This window comes from Schistocerca americana, chromosome 5, assembly GCF_021461395.2.
Source record: "Schistocerca americana isolate TAMUIC-IGC-003095 chromosome 5, iqSchAmer2.1, whole genome shotgun sequence".
NCBI lineage: Eukaryota > Metazoa > Arthropoda > Insecta > Orthoptera > Acrididae > Schistocerca > Schistocerca americana.
Window position 1 is genome coordinate 585,829,899 of NC_060123.1, and position 6,000 is coordinate 585,835,898.

A 6,000-nucleotide genomic window follows, 5' to 3' on the forward strand; every position below is an offset into this window, starting at 1 on the left:
CTCACTATGTCCGTGATCGGCGCGACACGAGACCTTTGCCGGACGTCTGTATTCTTTACGTGGTCACATCGTGTCAGCCCTCCGGACCATCGGAGCAACTTCATCTCCATGGTGTGTAACATTTCCTCCTGTTGTTTCGTCATAGAGCGACACTCAGACCCATACTTTGCTGCGGGGCGTACCATGGTCTTATATACCGGGTGATCAAAAAGTCAGTATAAATTTGAAAACTGAATAAACTACGGAATAATGTAGATAGAGAGGTAAAAGTTGACACATGCTTGGAATGACATGGGGTTTTATTATAACAAGAACAAAAAAGTTCACAAAATCTCCGACAGATGGCGCTGGACAGCAAAACTGCTACCGTGACGGGTGAGAGGTACGCCGATATGTTACAAAATCGACTCATCCCCCGCCTGGCTGATAAACACCTGCTGGAACGTACGACGGTTATGCAGGATGGCGCTCCACCCCATATTGCTAGACGCGTGAAAAGATCTATTGCGTGCTTCGTTTGGGATGATCGTGTGCTCAGCCGCCACTTTCATCATGCTTGGCCTCCCAGGTCCCCAGACCTCAGTCCGTGCGATTATTGGCTTTGGGGTTACCTGAAGTCGCAAGTGTATCGTGATCGACCGACATATTTAGGGATGCTGAAAGACAACATCCGACGCCAATGCCTCACAATAACTCCGGACATGCTTTACAGTGCTGCTCACAACATTATTCCTCGACTACAGCTATTTTAGAGGAATGATGGTGGGAATATTGAGCATTTCCTGTGAAGAACATCATCTTTGCTTTGTCTTACTTTGTTATGCTAATTATTGCTATTCTGATCAGATGAAGCGCCATCTGTCGGACATTTTTTGAACTTTTGTTTTTTTGGTTCTAATAAAACCCCATGTCATTCCAAGCATCTGTGTCAATTTTTACCTCTCTATCTACATTATTCCGTGATTTATTCAGTTTTCAAATTTATACTGACTTTTTGATCACCTGGTACTTTTTCCTTTAGATACTGTGGCACCTCTTTGTCGCAGAGGACCAGTGACCTGTCTCCACTTGAACCAAGCTGCATGCAGCCTCATCCGAGTATCAAGAGTTTTGTCGCAGTCTGAGGTGACGACAGACCTTCCTGTAAAGAACATCATCTTTACTTTGTCTTACTTTGTTATGTTAATTATTGCTATTCTGATCAGATGATGACTTAAAATGTATGGTCTTCTGCAAGTCCTCTTACGGTACCTCTGGTTTGGGAGCCGCATTCTAGGTACTCTGTCTTCTGGCCATTGAGGTGCAGTCCATTTACAGCCAGTCTGCCCTTCCACGTTTGAACCTGGTGCTGGAGTTCAGGGCGGGCTTGGTCGGCAAGTACCACATCATCTGCATAAAGAAGGGTCCAAGGGATGTGAAGTCTGTATGGCAGCTGTTGCCGTATCCATGCAAACGATGAATAGCAATGGTGAAAGGGCTGACTCTGATATTTCTTTATTAAATTTTTTAGACAAAATTTATGGCCGCCGTCCAGCTATTACGATGAACTGTACATTCCATTAATGAGCATCTTCCATTCATGGCTACAGTAGTAAAATATACACCACCTGACATAAAATGAAACATCCACAAGTGTTGGAGGAAACGAAATGAAACTTCACAGTTTGGGACACTGTGTGGTGATATTGCAATAATCACGATGTCGACTCAAATTAGCAAAGAACTTGGCAGGATGAACTGCTCATCACTATGACGTTGTTCTCCCACTGGCCTGGACGTACGGGCGCTAAAGACATTCCTGTCGCGCGTCCACAGAAGCTCATCATCATCATCATCATCGCTGCTGTGGATGCACCTACTGATTAAGTTTGGATGAGTGTCATAAAGTCATTATACCCGCTCCTGACGCAACCTGGCTCACAACCGCTGTATCCTGGGTACTGACACTCGGACTTACACTGGTGTACGAAATTTAAGGGCGAAAATAAATTTCACATGAGTCACTCTAAGGTAATTTAGTTCGATGAAATTTGCACCATGCGTAGAATGAACTCCATATACAGCATGAACAGTAATAAAACCGACAAACACCGGGGACGGCTTCCTAACTGGAAATGGAGGATGAGTCATGATGAATACGGATCAGGAAATCAGTCACTGCGGCGGTAGACGTCACTGACGAATGAGAAGTTCCTCTGACCACGTTCCGTGTGTTCTTGTGTGTTGCAGACTGTGTGACTGACGTAGCGTACTGTAAGCAGCGGAATGTTCCGGTATTCATGTCAGGCACAACCCGAGATTCTGTCTGTGTACGGGAACGCAGATGGAAACGGCCGAGAGGCAGCACGGCTATACCAAAACAAGGGCGTTTGTCTCATCATGGGTCCTTTCAGACAGGGGGCGGTGGATGTGTGTTCACCAGATCTGGAGGACCAGGTTCTACCTCTCGATCTCTTCCATCTGCTTAGCTGTACAGAAACACAACCTCGGCTTGTTCCCGACTTGAATACCACACCATTCTGCTGTTTACAGTACGCTGCGGCAGTTATACATCCTGCAAAACATGAGGAACACACGGTACGTTGACAGCGGTCGAATTCCAGAGTTCCATACCGGTTACACTTGGTCGGTTAATACAGGGACGCTTAGTGCAGTTTGTGGGTGACGTGGGATTTGTCGTCCAATGATTTCCCGTATGTGCTCTACTGGAGGAAGATCTGGTGATCGAGCAGACCAAGGGAACATGTCACCATTCCGTAGAGCGTGTTGGGTGGCAGAAGTAGTATGAGGGCCAGCCTTATCTTGTCGAAAACGACCCCTGGAATGCTGTTCATGAATGGCAGCACAACAGGTCAAATCACCAGATTGACGAAAAAATTTGCATTCGTTATGTGGGATAACCACGACAGTGCTTCTGCTGTCATTCGAAATGTCACCCCAGGCCATAATTCAAGGTGTATCTCAAGTGTGTCTAGCATGCAGACACGTTGGTTACAGACCGTCAACTGGTCTTCTTCTGAACAACGCACAGCCATTACTGGCACTGAGAGAGAACCAGCTGTCATTAGAAAACACAACCGACCTCCACTCTGCCCTCACTTGACACAACTGAGGTCGCAAATGGCGGTACTTTGCGGTCAGTTATGCGCACGCTAGAGGGCGTCTGGGTCGGAGCTGTCCTTGAAGTAACCGATTCGTAACGATTCGTTATGTCACTGAGGTGCCAACTACTGCTCACATGGCTGCTGGAGGCAAAGTACGATGCGCTAGTACCATGAACCTAACAAAATTGTCTCCACTCCCGGCAGTGCCAAGTGGGCGCGCGGAGCTTGGTTTTCTTGCGACCATACATCCCAGTGAACACTGCTGCCAGAAATCACGTACGGTGGCTACATTCATGCCAAGTCTTTACGCAGAACGACCTCGTTGAAACGCAATGAGATATTGATAATGGCGTCTTTGTCACCTTAAAGGCATTCCTGACTAACATCAGCTCTCCACGTCCAATCTCAAAGGCAGCTAACGCTCACGACCGTCACTGCTTGTATTTAAAGCAAACATGATTTTCTTCCTCGTAACGGCGCTATTAGCGCCGCTCTTATTCGACCGGGGTGAACTCTGAACAGACATTATCTCTCAGATGTAGGAACACACCTACCAAGTTTCATTTACGTCACACAACTCCTTCTTGTAGCTGCTTTTTTCCCGGCAGTGTGGCGAATGGGAATGGCACCTTTGTTTTAAGACAGTAATTATTCTGAAGTTTACGCGATTTATGATGGTCCCCTTGGACATTATAAAAGGCGGGAAGTCGTTCTCAACGGGTTGAGTCATCACCACGGACGGAATGCACGTTCTGCGACGTCCTCCCATGCTGGCCACAAAACTGGTTAGTGGTTCTAGTACTACGGCGTTGCAGTCCTCTACCAGTGCGGTTGACACTCGTTGGTACCTGTGGATGTGCTGCAGTATGTCCCTACCGAGGCAGGTGGCGTTGTGGTTAACACACTGCACTGTGATTCGGGAGGACAACATTTCAAATCCGCTAACAGCCTTCCATATTTAAGTTCCGTCGTTATCCTACATCGCACTGGGCAAATGCCACGATAATTATTCTTTTGAATGGGCATTGCCAATTTCCTTCTCCATTCTTGAATGAAACAATCCGAGCTTGTGTTCGTCCCTAATGACGTCGACAGCGATGGGACGCGAAAAATTTTTCTTTTTGCAGTACGTCTCCCAAACGCATACCAAGCGTGCTCGACACGATTTATGTTAGGGCAACAGAAAGGTCAGTGCGTTCGACAAAAATATCTTCCCGTTCCAAAAACTCCTCTACCTGCGCTGTTTGATACGGCCGTTTATTGTTATCCACAAAAATGAAGTCAGGGCTGAATGCTCTTCTCACAGGACGCATATGGGGAAATACTACAATGTCACAATAACGGCGACCAGTGACTGAATCAAGTTCAAAGATCTGGAAGTCACTACTCCCGTGCAACATTATACCTCCCCAAACACGTGGCCCGCCAAAACGACCGTATTCGATAGTGCTGGACATACCCTCACATGGCGAGAGGTGGGAGCCCGTAATCGAGACAGGAACATTGTCGAAAATGATTGTTTTTGTGGTCCAGATGTTGTGTTGTGCGGGGAGGCAAAATATTGCATAGGCATACTTATCTCCAAATCTTTGAGAACGTTTCACTCGCTGATCAACATAGTGGTGAAACTATACTCATTCTCTATGTGCGTCTTTTTAGGAGGGTATTCACCCAGGACTTTACGACTGTGATGATCACACACCCTTTTGAGGACCATGTCCCATCTTTCATAATGACAAAGCGACCATCATATATCGTGATGACTTCAGTGTAATTAATGGCTTTCAATAAAAGTGTCGTTCCTCTTTGTCATACTGCATATTTCTTTCAGTTACCTTGTGTACTATATTCCAGCAGTTATTTCTGCGTATTATCCAAGTTTCATCGATCTATGCTGGCAGTGACACATGATGCAAAAGTTTGTCTTATAATTGCATTTCGCACGCCAGTATTATTCATGGCCGTCTGGAGTGGCCGAGCGTTTCTAGGCGCTTCAGTCTGGAACCGCGCGACCGCTACGGTCGCAGGTTCGAATCCTGCCTCGGGCATGGATGTGTGTGATGTCCTTAGGTTAGTTAGGTTTAAGTAGTTCTAAGTTCTAGGGGACTGATGACCTCAGATGTTAAGTCCCATAGTGCTCAGAGCCATTTGAACCATTTTTTGTTATTCATGTCGTAGGTATTCTACAGAGGCAGATCTGACGAACTAGCTTGTCACTGGAGAATCTCAATATCACGCGCAGACAGTTCATAGAGATTGTCCTGTTGAAAAGTGGCGGCATGATACTGTCACATGAAACACATAAGGAAGCAGACTGTCCGTTACTAGTTGTTTATCTGGTGCCGCAGGGGCCGGTGCTCGGACCGTTTTTGAACTCCATGGTCAGACCTTTGCGTCGTGAGTGGCTCGCGTAGAGACAGCATGTTTACCATCAGCATGTTCACCCGCAGCATGAGTTCCAGACGATGAGACGGCGCCTCCAGCTTAGGTGCGACTCACTGGGTGCATAGTCAAGAAAGTTGCGCCCCAGATTGAATGCCGGCAGGGGGAAGGCAGTAATCTTCACCCGAAAGATGCTGCCGCCTGATCTGCCACCTTTCTACATCCTGGGAAACTCTAGCTCTCGGAAAAAGTTCGCAAAATACGTCGGAGTGCCCTCAATTAGCGGCTCCTGGGCGCCGTGCACACGAGTAGGGAGCAGTCGGGCGCCTCCAGGCCTTGTGTTCTCTGCTTAAACCTAAGTCATCGCTGTCTCCACAACACTACATTAAGCTCTACCCATCCCTTGTCAGACCTTTGTTGAGCATTCCTTGCTCGGCGTGCATGCAGGTCAAACACGAAAATCTTATCCCTGCTGAACGTCTTCATTCGGTGTTACGGTAACCTGACCAGCTGG